Below are 13,615 nucleotides of genomic sequence, written 5' to 3'. Positions count from 1 at the left end.
CCTGAGAAAAGGAGTCTGCTGTCTATAGATTGAGACTTCTGAAACTGTGAGCCCCTAAATAAACTTTTTCTCCTCTACAGTTGTTTGGACAGGTCTTTTTATCATAATGGCAAAATAGCTGACTAAAACATGGTCCAGAACTGAATTCTTGGCATTATAATATAAGGACAAAGAACAGGCAAAAGGAAAAAAAAGCAGAGAGCAATTATAGAACATGTGCTCTACAAGTCAACTAGAAACAAATCAAGAAAATATTCTCTTAAATGAATTGCCTTTTAGACATTCTCAAAAATTCACTCCATGATTACTACATGGATTACATCTGTATGCAAGGTCTTTTTCAGGCCAACCCTTGTGTGATTCAATTAAATATATCCTTTATTTGTTGTAGGTTTTATGGGGAAAGCCTCTGTTTGCCTTACATCTACTGAGATCCTATCCCTAATATTTCTATTTATTTTTACATGATTTAAAGAGTAGATACGAAAACAATATTCTTTTTTAATGGTTCTTTTTAGTTATACATGACAGTAGAATTCACTTTGATATAATTACATACCTCCTTTTAAAAGTATTTAAACAAGGAGAATATGGACTTGTGATATAATTACACAAGCATGGAATTTATCCTGTTCTAGTTAGGATCCCATTTTTGTGGATGCACATAATGGTGGTATTCACTGTGGTATATTATTTAGATTATATTACTTAGATTCATTGCACTATCTTCCCTTGTCCTAACCCCACTCCCTTTCATTCATTCCCCTTTGTCTAATCCATTAAACTTATATTCTGCTCTCACCCCACTGTGGGTTAGCTTTCTCACATCAGTGAAAACATCCTATCTTTGTTGTTTGAGGATTGGCTTATTTCAGTTTGCTTGATACCCTCCAGATCCATCCATTTACTGGAAGATGTAATAAAGTCATTCTTCTTCTTGGCTGAGTAATATTCCATTGTGTGCATATAGGACATATTCTTTATCCATTCATTTGTTGAAGGGCACTGAGATTGGCTCCATAGCTTAGCTATTGTGAATTGTGCTGCTCTAATTCTTTGCAATTTCTCTTAACATGCTGACTTATTTTTGAGGAGAAATAAATTTCCAATGCACACATCAGAGAGTTTCAAGAGGCCTTAAAAATGTGAAAAAGTGGATGTTGTAATCCCACAAAATAGAAGAATTCATTGCTGAAAATAGGGTAGATTATGAGGTAGATTATGAATTCTATAACTGTTAACTTTTGAATACTTAGGACATATCACTCCATGTTTTTGCTTTATCAAATCCGAGAATAGTTGTTACTGATAGATTATAGAAAATTCTTTGAATAAATTCAGAAGAATGACTAAAATTCTTGAATTATAATGATCAAAAATTGAGGAAAAACTGTCTAATTTTTACATTAATATTTTAAAAGCAGGTTTTAGATTTTTTTCTACTCTAACTAAATTAGAAGGGATTTTATTTACCAATTCTACAATATAAGTTTTTAAGGAACCTTAAATGTGGGTCACTCTGTGGGAAGAAACAGGGACTTCATCTTTTGTATATTTAAAATTTCCTACTTAGTTAAGTAAGAAGTAACAGGTCTATTAATGGTATTAGTGGTAAGTTCAGATGGGGAATTGAGCATGTTTTATTATAATTAGATATAAACTGGTTCTGAGAATATGAAATTTAAGTTGTTATTAACTTGAAATTCCCCAAGGCATAACAACACAAAATAGGATATCTAGAGGGGGCATCAGAATACCCTGTAATTAGTCTAATTAGCTGTGAGGTAATAAGACTTATAGTGGCATATTTATGAACAAATGGATAGTTGCTGAAATTAAAATGACATCCTTTCATATGTTTGTGGTAATTCTGAAACTAATATATTCTCTTGTTTCTTAAGGAAGTTTAAATTACTAAAGGGAATTTTCAAAAGTAAAATATACCTTTTGTTAGTTGGGAATTCAAAATTGAACAAAAAAATATCACCTTCAAATCCAGAGTGCTAAGATTAAGCCTAATTGGCAGAGAGCAAATAGAAGTTAATATACTGAAAAGAAATATTAAAGTTATAGTCATATATGAAAGCATCATTATCCTTCAAAAGCCTACTTACATTAGATTTATATAATAAAATACTCTGATGTCTGTAACATTTAAAATAGAATGGATTCTAAGATACAAGTTATAAAAGATCTGAACATCAAATGGCAATTAGACATAAATAGCAAAAGCTGAAGAATAATCCAATTCACTTTCTAGGAAAAAGTAGGTTAGATTAAATTGAAGGTGATTTCTATCACTTTACTAATAGTTTGGCTTCTGTTAAGAAAAAAAGTTTAGTGCTGTAGTAGAATGGAGATTCTTAATGTAAAATGTGCCCTAATTAGTAATCTAACATTTCTAATCCCTAATATTCTGAATTGTTATAAAGTGTGACTTTGACTTTTTTTTTTAAATTTGTTGATTGAAGTCAGAGCACATTACCACTGAACTACATCCCAGTCCTTTTTATTTTTTATTTTTATTTTGAGACAGGGTCCTAATGAATTGTTGAGGGTCTTACTAAATTTCTGAGACTGTCCTCCAGGTTGTAATTTTCCTGCCTCAGCCACCCAAATCACTGGGATTATAAGAATGCACCATTTTCCCAACTTTTGACCCTAATATTTCATGATTCTCTTTAATGTAATGACCCATACTTCAAGAAATATCCTATCCTTAAAAAGAAAAAAAGAAAAAGGAAAGGGAATATCCTTTCATTATTTGGAGAGAAGGAAAACTTATCATTTTTCCTTCTTAAACTAAGGCAGATGTCAATAAACTCTGACTTATTATCAGATTAGATCCAATATTCCTGATTTTGAATGGTCCAAGAGAAGAATGTTTTCATGCCAGTGTTTTTAAAAAATGACACATAGAATTTTTATGAAATTAAAATTTAATTTTCTATCAATTAAATTTTATTGGAACACAACCAATAGGTTAAGATTTGCATTTTACAAATCCACATAAATATAAAATATGTATTGTATCAATAGTCACCACAAAGACGGAAAGCACCAGCCTGAAGTGGCAAGGTCATGTATGTGTCAGCAACTACAGTAAACAGTGACATAAGAAGGCAATTTGCCATAATGATTGTAAAAATGAGATTAGGCCTAAATTCCTGATAATTCCTAGCTGTAACATCTTATAAAAATCTCTTTGCTCTTTAATTTGTTGATCTATGAAATGAAATTAATTGTGAAACCATTGTGAAGAGTATTATCTTATCTCTTTAGGTTACTATAGCAAAATACTGTGCACTGGGAAGTTTAGAAATAAGGGAAATATTCCTCACAGTTCTGGAGACTAGAAAGTCCAAGATCAAAAATGCCAATGGATTTGGTATCTGGTAAAGCCTACTTTCTCATGGATGACACCTTGTCAGCATGTTCTCACTGGTTGGAAAAATAAACAATTACCTGGGTTCTCTGTTATAAGGACCCTAATCCAACTGTTAGGACTCAGCCCTCAAGATCTAGACAACTCCCCAAAGGCATCACCTCTGGATGTTGCCACATTGGGGTTTAGATTACCACATACAAATTTGAGGAGAGAAGACAATCATTCAGACCATAGTAATTATTAATTTTACAAAAATTAACAAGTGCTCAATTTTTTACTTTGTAAAAAATGTTTATTAAATCATCGCAAAATATCTCATACATTTTAATAACACAGGAAGCTTCAATCATTTTTAGTTCTTTTTTAATTTTCACTCACTATATAACAACAGCTAAGGAGTAAAAATGTAGCTAAGAATCTCAGAACTTAGCTTAAATGAAGATGTTTCTTATTGCATTTGATGTAAATTATTATGAATTATTTTTCACTTTGTATTATTTTATATTGAGGTACAATGTATATTCTGCATATTTTCTGTGTAAAATTGTTACTCTAAATAGTGCCCTCTATCTTTTGAATCGGTTGCTAAACACATTGATAGGCAGATATTCTTTCAGAGGTATTGACAAACTGGTTTAGTATTGCAAAACTTATTTTTGAGTATTTAACGGAGTTGTAATATGTATCAGGCCAGGTGATAGAAACTGGGGAAATAGTAACAGAAAGGCAATTCTATGTTATCTTTTATATGAGTAATCTTTTTGCTCTTGAAAACAATTTCATTGTTTCTTTAGTTTTAAGAACTTTCGTCTAAAATTGATATTGAGAATAAATTTTGTCTGAGGCTCATTAAATATAATAATTATTTAGATTTTAAATCTCTCAAGAGGGATTCCCTCAACTTTTATACTATAAAGGGAAATTAATAGTTATTGAGAGATTTTATCAGTTCTTTTCATGACAGAATATGCTGTTAGAAGTATTCTTTAGTGACAGTGAGAGGCAAAAAGAAAACCTGGACAATAATAAAAAATAAACAAATAAGACTATCAACAAAGGGAGCTGATAAGAACAATTTCAGAAGATGAAAAGTTTTGGGGGCTCACCATTTCAGGGTTCTCAGTACATAGATGGCCGACTCCATTCCTAAGAGCCTGAAATGAGACATAGTGTGATGGACAAAAGCTGTTGGGAACATGGCTCCAGGAAATAGAGAGAGAGGGAGGGAGGGAGAGGGGCCTGGGGTGGTGGGGAAACATCACATGCTCTTCTCACCAGGACAAAATACAAACCTCAAAGGCACACTCTCAGAGACCCATCTTCTCCAGCCACACCATACCTGCCTACAGCTACCACCAAGTTAATCCCTATCAGGAGATTAATTTACTGTTAGGTTAAACCTCTAATAGACTAATCATTTCATCTCTAAACTTTCTTGCATTATCTCACACGTGAACCTATAGGGTACATCTAATATCTAAACCATAACAGTAACTAATATGATAATTGAAAGTGAATAATCAATTTATACTTGCACAATTTATAAAACTAAACTGGTTCTTAATGATTCTAAATCAAGTAGAAGTGAAAAAATAAAACATGAAATTTGTATTGTTTCTTAATATAATATCATATATATTAAAGTTATAAATACTAAAAAATTCAAAGAATAAAAAAGATTTGGCTTACATCTGCTTCAAAAGGGACATAAATGAAAATTGATTGTTTTAGTCAGTATTTTCAAATACCACCATGATTTGTTTTATTTCCAAATTTTTGTGTATAATAAAGACAATAAGAATAAACTGTTTTTTGGAGTTTTCCATATAGTTGCTGTTATTTTATGTTAAAGAGATTCAAATTAATAAGAAGAGAAGTAAATTTAGTAGGGAAAATTACTTTAAATTTATAAGAACTTGGAAATAATTTTTAAACTTGTTTTTAGTGCCTAGTACACAAGAAGTAAGTAAAAATGATATTTGCTACATATTGATAAATATCACTATGTAATCATATGATTTAGTAAAAGTTATGCAGTAAAGACATCACTTAGTATGCTCATTTTGATAACCTTTCTATATCTATATTTTCCATTGTTATATAAATATCTGTATATTATTTCATATAAAATGAAGTACAGAAAATTTTTAAATATTTTACTTATTTTCAGTTTAATCTTGAAATAAATATAATTAAACATAACTAGCTGAATCTCTTGCTGTAGTGCTTTTGATGGACATTTTAGATCTATACCCATATCAAAGTGATCTTAAACATTGAAGGCAAAGATTTGATACGCCTTCTAAATAATTCATTTTAAACATTTTGTTAGACCTTCAAAGGATCAAACAGAAGAGATATGATCCATTTTTTCTTTTTAGTTGTACTTGAATTTTTGTGGAATTAAAAATGTATATGCAGATGAAAAATATTGCAATAATATTTTAAGGAATAGGTAAATAATGAAGTAATTCTTAATAACAAATAATTTAGAAAAGTGGTGTACCTAAACTCATTTGGCAAGCCTGAACCAATATCCTCTGATGGACATTGCAAAAAACTATTTAAAAGAAGAATTCTACAAATTAAAATATTGGCACACAGTGTCAGGACTACTAGAGATAGCTAAAATTTATTGTGAGTATAATTTATTCAATACATATATGGTCCATTTTTTCCAACTTTCCATTTGATGATTAACTCAGTTACTTTTACTTCATGTTTCTTAATATTATGGCTTAGATATGTGTACTCCCCCAAAAACTTATATGTGAGACAATCTAAGAAAGTTTAGAGGTAAAATGTGTGCATTGATCCAGTGACTGTAGGTGGGCACAGTGTGGCAGGAGGAGGTAGGTAACTGAGGACTTCCGTTTGGGGTACATATTTTGTAATATTGAGCAGATCTCCCTCTTTCTCCTTAATTGTTGCCATATTCTGTGCTGCTTTTCCTCCTCTTTACCTTTATGCTGTGATGTTCTGCCTCACCTAAGGGACCAGAGCAATGGAGTAGGTTATTTTTGGACTGAGACCTCTGAAACACTAAGTCCCAAATAAACTTTTCCTTCTTTAAATTGTTCTTATAGGGTCATTTGGTCAAAGGAAACAAAACAAAACAAAAACCTGTCCAAAATACTTATCTATGTTTTAATGCAGTTCTATAAGTTCTCAAATGTAAGATACATTTGAGTGTTTCCAGGAGTGGAGTGTGTAGAATAAAAGTACAGAAAGCACTGGCTTGGCTTTATGCTCAAGCTCATATCCTTGTATTAAAATCATTAAACTTTGAAGCATATCCTAAAGTAAATGAATTGTCATTTCTCTCCTTCTAATTCATAAGTTATGTTCTCTCCTAACTTCCCCTTTAAACTTGATCTTGTAATGATTAGGAAATGAGGGATAGAAATACTGAAAAGAAAAAAAATAACAGTAATCAGGTAAAAGGGATTGAAGGATGTAAGTGCTCAGTTTTGAAATTTTAATGATATAAATAAATCAAGATCAATTTTAAGCACAATTCTATATTAAAAATGTATTTCTTTTTTAAAACATGTTAGGTGTATGATACACTTTCATGGATAATATTTTAAAGATAAAACCGATACAATTTACCTAAATAAGTAAAATTATAATGACCTAACAACCCCAAAAAGGGGGATTTTGTTGAATTTCTTCTGGAAAATTTTCCCTATACAAATAAATTCTATTGTAGTGTATTAATATATTTTAACATGTTCATGTCTACCTTCTACAAATTGCTCATTTTCCCTGCTTATACCTATTTCCCCCCTTTCCCATACAATGTGCTATGTGGCTTAGTTAACTTCATAAATAGAAAATATTATTGATAACGCATTACTTCTTGAATGGAAGAGGATAATAAGCAAATTGGATGTAACAATAGTTACAGAACATACCTATATGGGTATAAAAAGCAACTGGAATATAGCTCTCCCCATTTGGATAATTAGTGATGAGAACTAAGTCAGGCGCAACCTTTGAAAGACAAAAGAGAAGCTTAGCAGTTCTTTGGTAAAGTGGGAATATACTATAAACAAATATTAATTGAATATTGGGTTTTCCTGTTATTAAAAGTGATTTGTGTCACTCAACAATTAGCAGTTTGGTGTAAAAATGTGTGGATATCTTGCAGAAATATTAAAAGGTTTCTAATGTAAAAAACATATTTAAAATAAAAATATCCTAACCAATCCAAGATATTTTATAAAATGGTACTTTGTTAAAATAATGAGTATATTACATGAATTTCTGTGTCACTGTAGCAAGAAAAATAATTCACATATAGCTTATTAAAGAAAATATATTCCAGATGAAATATTATCAAATTACTATTCTACAGTCTTTTTGGAACTATTAAAATGAAACATTATTTCATCACTAGTCAAAGATAATAAGATGATGTAGCTCCGATGTTAATCTGAATTAGGCAAGAATATAATTTATAATGCAGTAACACTAATTGTTTCAAATATGAACTAATCACACTTGTTTTGAGTAGAAATATTGGTTTTTCAAAAGCAAAACTTGCCATAGTTTTAAAAATGTAAATTTCAAGTTACACTTAAAATTACATTTTTTAATTTACATTATTTTAAGTCACATAAAATTTTATAAGTGTGAATGGAAAAGGAATGCAAACAGATGGCCTTTCATCCAACTTCAGGGATATCTAGGGATTGATTTAACTCTTTTCCAAATCCCCTTTAAACCATTTATAATCTAATTGTTTATCAAATTCAAGATAATTTACCAATTAAACATCTATACTGAGAGCCTAGATCAATTATGTATTGATAAGTAATTGGGACTTATTAAATGTAGCTGTGATAAAGAATTGCATAACCCTGAGGGTATTACAGGACTAGTAAGTAACACACACACACACACACACACACACACACACACATGCACACACACACATCCAAGAAGGCACAGACTAAATATAGATGTGAAGGAGCTCTAAATCTAAGGAATTCCATGAACTACATTGTTCTCTTATGTGTTTCCCAAGTGGGGAGAGACTGAGACATGGTTTGGGACTGTTCTTCATTGTGTGGTAGTTCTTGTCTTGTGCAAGTAAATGCTTTAAATCCATGTAAATATACCCATTCAGAAATGAAATTATCAGATGCCAGAGCTAAGCTTGTACTAAGTTCTTTCCATTCAGTACCTGCCTCTCTTACCTTTAGGAAAGCACTACTACCCCAATCCTATCAAAATTTATATGTTATGTCTGATTTTGCTCATTCTATATCTATAATTTTAACTATGTCCTTCTTTCTGTTTGGCTTATTTTGTTCAGCATTTTCTTTGTGATATTCATCCGTACTGTGAAAGGTTGGGAGATATTTTGTTAATTTTTATTATTGGCATTATTCTATTCTATTGTTGTAGAAATGGTAGCATTTATCCATTGTACTGTTAACAGATATTTGGTATTGTTTACAGATATTTTGGCTTTGAAAATTCTTATAATTTTTGTTATGTATCATATAGATATACATATATATATATATATATATATATATATATATATATATATATATAAATTCATACATTATGAGTGAGAATGACCCCTCATAAGCTCAACATTAGTTTTCAATTTTTTTCACTGGGAGAGTGCTAGAGTTCCAGCTACTTTACATCCATGTCAGCACTTGGCATTTTCTGTCTTCAAAGTTTAGAAATTAAAGTAAGTATGTATTATTATCTTATTTTAGTTTTCATTTTAATGTTCCTGATAGTAATAATGTGCGTGCGCACACACACATACACTTTTCCTTCTTTCTAATTTGCCTTTAGAATCACTAATAAGACCACTTCTTAAAAAAGGAATCAGTATAAATTAGGGCCAATGTAGAAATTATCCTTTTAGGGTTACATATTTGTAGAAAGTTTTAACTAATATTTTCCAATTCTAAAACCACAAAAATATTTACTAGGATATCCTTTAGACATTTCATTAGTTAGCATCAAGAGCTTTAATCTATCTGTGATTTTTATGTCTATGTGATTTGGGGTTGATTTTTGTTTTTCTTCTATTCTTTGATAGTATAATTACATATCTTTAGTATAATATTAGAATCTCTTAATTATAACTTTATAAGACATCTTTATTCACAGTCTTATAGCCTTTACAAATATGTTATTCATTAATATAATCTTGACTATATTTGCTCTTTTCCATTTTAAAATACAACAATCACACTTGTCAACAAAGTAGACTGCTAATATTTTAACTGAGATAACATTGGATTCAATCACTATTTCGTGTGTTCTGACACTTCATTCAATGTAAATAATCTTATATATATCAAAGGCTCTTTCTCTACTATTCAGTGTTTTTTTTTCTTTCTCAAATGCTCAAAAGGTTTAGTTGTGCTAATCAAACAAAATTTTTTCCACAATGACACTGAGAATCCAAAAAGGTTGTATATAACACATATTTAAAACTCTTTCCTGAAATGTTTTTTTTTTTTTCAAAAAGATATCAGGTTATCACATTTTCTATAAGAATTATTTTGTCTAGGAACAAATTATTTTTCTCTTATGTACTAAACAGACCTCCTGACCTATGCTCATTTTGAATTATAAAAAAATTCAATAAATTATTTGATGAGATAAAAAAAATGAGGCTAATCTTTTGCTTTTTCTACTTTATGGATCAAATTTTAAGTCATTTGATGTATTATACACAGTTTTGTTATTGATATTACAAGAACTAAAATTATGGATTAATACATACAGATTAACTATGCCCAGTTTTCCATAGTTAAGCTTTATAAAAATGTGCATGTAGATTATTATAATAATACCAACAATTTTACATATCACAATTTATTTTGTTTTCCCGTTTAATGTCCCAAGCAAAAGCAGGCAACTGGAAGCTCTTGAATTAGGTGATAAAGATGTAATAATAGGTTCTTGATCTAAAGATATGATCAGATAGCCATATTTTCTCCTTAGTAGTTAATTTATTAGAATGTCCTTGCTTCTCTCTTAGGAGTTTGAAGTATGGTTCTTTGTTCAATGTTTTGTGTCAGAGTGAGAGATTTCCCTGCTACCAGTTTCCCTCCACAGACTAAGCTAATTAAATACAAAGCAAGAGAGATTTCCACCCTAATAAATCTGCCTGTGGGTTAAGACACTATGTCACTTTGGTAGTTCTTTCAATAAAGCCAGGAGGGATTAAAACTGGAGCTTTTTTAAATCATTGCACATGACATTAGTAATAGTCTTCCAATCTTACCCTATCACAATGAACGTTTTGACAGGAAAATTTCCCCCTACTTCTCTCAGCAATCTAAGTGAGATGACCAGCACTTAGGACAACTGGCAGATTCTATTATAAAAATCCATACATATTTTTTTTTAGTAGTGGAAATAAAGAAACTTATTTCCATCTCTATAAATCCTAATTTATCTCATATAACTATATTGAACATAAAACAGTTTTCTGTTTTAAGTCTTCTGATTTTGACAACAACTCTCAAGCTTTGTCACTGGTAAAATAGATGTTTATTTTAAATGTCTTGCTTGCTTTACACATGTCCTTTTGTAAATAAAATTGGTAAAAATCCAGTGGTACTTTAATTTCTCAAATATAGCAGATCACATAAGATTGATTTGTAATTGAGTTTATTTTTCTTCAAAGACAAATTCAATTTGATGTAAGTTTACCTTGTTGTTTGCATATTTGGTAATCACCAGCCATTTTTATAAAGCTGCTACTCTTAGATGGCATGACTAAATCTTATTTTAAGTACACACCTGCAGGACTAGGAAGCTCCTCCTTAACGTGATAATGAAAATGTTATATTTTATATACTACCTTTGTCAAGATAGGCAGTGGTACTGTGTTGTCAATGAGTTGAAGACTTCATTATTAAAATCTACCACTGGATCTGTTTAATCAATAATTCCCAAAATTTATATTATATATTCCATATTATGCAGAACAAAAACGTTCTCCAGAGCTTCCATGAGTAACTTTATCTATTTTTTCTAAACCTCTTTTATCATTTGTTTGAGATTATATAACACAAAGTAGCTGTTAAATAATCCTTCCTGTAATACCACCACTGTATTCGCATAGCTACTCCCTTCCTTTCCACAGTGAAAGACAGTGTCCAGATTGAAATACTAGTATTTAAGAAATGAGTAGTTGAAGAAATTTCCCCAATGATTCTATAATAAAGTAAGCAGTAAGTGACACTGTGTTTAGTTGCCCTACCAATTATGATGTGAATTACTGAAAACAAAATTCTTCATCCATTTAATTTTTATGTATGGATCTAGGAAGTAAAAATGAATGCATCAGAGAAAATAATGAAAATCGGGCGCTGCGGCGCGCGCCAGGCCCCAACACTTTCCAACCTGCTCGCCTGCTGTCCTGGGGCTCCTCAGAGCACGGCGACTTGAGCCTCAGACTCTTGATGATTCCATTCCTAGAGGGGCCCATCTTAGAGGCCTATGGGTGCAGGTACCAGGATCGCTTTCTTCCCCAGGGTTTTCTGCAGCCCTTCTCATGTTCGACAATGTGATTCATTAAAAAAGAGCCCTTCATCCTCTTCCTATCCATGAGCCACTCGTCCTAACTGCTCTCCCATCATCCACTGCCCTCATGTCTGCTATACTCCAGAATCTGGGTTTTGGGGGGATCTCAGCCCAAAAAGGCATTGGAAGGAAATGCCAAGCACCAAAAGTTTGTGAAGAGGTGGCGGCTCTTGGAACAGAGGGGCAGTCTCAATAAAAAGAAGCAGACCCCTAGCAAGGTGTCTAAATTACACTCAGAACCTCCAAAGAAAGGGGAAAATGTGAGAGTGGATGGCACTTGCAAGATCCCTTCCCTTTCAAAAAAAGAACACAGCTGCATCCAGCAGTGGGTCAGGATTGTCCCTGGACAAGAGAGTTTCAGTGTCTTGGCTGACCCCTGCTCCTTCAAAGAAGGCTAATTCTGTTACAGCTAAAGTAGATTTGCTGGGGGAATTCCAGAGTGCCCTTCCAAAGATTCAGAGCCACCCAACTTGCTCCCAAAAGAAGACCCCCCCAGAAGAACTCTCCTCAGAACAATGCCACACAGAATTCCACCAGAGCTCAGAGAGTAAGTGCTCTGGAATATCCCTGAAGTTCCCAGGAAAGATGGTGGCAATTGACTGTGAGATGGTGGGCACAGGACCCAAAGGACCTGTTAGTTCCTTGGCTCGATGTAGCATTGCCAACTATGATGGAGATGTGCTTTATAATGAGTACATCCTTCCACCCTGCCACATTGTGAACTACCAGACCAAATGGAGCGGTATCTGCAAGAAGCACATGGTGAATGCTACGTCCTTCAAGACTGCTCGGAGCCAGATCTTAAAGATACTTTTGGGGAAGATAGTGGTAGGACATGCCATCCACAATGACTTCAAAGCCCTGCAGTACTTTAATCCCAAGTCCCTCACCTCCAAATCCCCCTCCTCAACCGGAAGGCCAACTGTCCGGAGAACCCACCATGACTCTGAAGCGCCTCGCCAAGCAGCTGCCACACCGGGACATACAGGTCAGGAAAGGCCATTCCTCTGTGAAAGACGCCCAGGCCACCATGGAGCTGTACAAGCTGCTAGTTGAAGTTGAGTGGGAACAACACCTGGCCCAGGATCTCCCGAAAAACTAGCAGCTGGGGGAGACAGGCCACACCCAGGAGAAACAGGGCAGCAGGTCCATGCCTGCCTCTGCTTGCTTCACACCTGTGGAAGCTGGACTTACTGGGGAGACACTCTCCACCCCAGACCTAATATCCACTGAAATCTCACCTCAGCTCTTGTGTCCTGTATCTGGTTAAGTGTCCCATGGAAGCAGGAGACCTTCAGATTCCAGCCCTAGATTACTTATATGGTGCTAACCACTGGTCCCAGGGTGCTTTGTGCCAGTCAGGCTTTTTGATTTCCAGGGCAGGGCATACTGGGAAATGTAGTTTCCCACATTGCCTTATCACTAGGGTGGCTGTAAGTCTCTTGTTTTTTTAGAGACAGGTTGGGGTTGGGGGGGTCGTCCAAGTTGACCTTAAATTCCTGGGCCCCAGCAATCCTCCTTACCTCAGCTTCCTGAGTCGCTGGGACTGGAGGCCTGTGCTCGCATGCCCAGCATTTTTTATTCTCAAGTAATTAACTGCATCCTTTCACTTTCAAAAGTTTCCTGATTGGATACAGAATGGTGTGGTCA

General features: G+C 33.2%; 1 pseudogene; it reads left to right on the top strand.

The window, feature by feature from the left end:
- Nucleotides 1-12,032: 12,032 nt before the first annotated feature.
- Nucleotides 12,033-13,067, top strand: LOC113190755 (interferon-stimulated 20 kDa exonuclease-like 2 pseudogene; annotated as a pseudogene).
- Nucleotides 13,068-13,615: the final 548 nt, after the last annotated feature.

This window comes from Urocitellus parryii, chromosome 2, assembly GCF_045843805.1.
Source record: "Urocitellus parryii isolate mUroPar1 chromosome 2, mUroPar1.hap1, whole genome shotgun sequence".
NCBI classification, from domain to species: Eukaryota; Metazoa; Chordata; class Mammalia; order Rodentia; family Sciuridae; genus Urocitellus; species Urocitellus parryii.
This window is presented reverse-complemented; position numbering and strand designations above follow the sequence as displayed.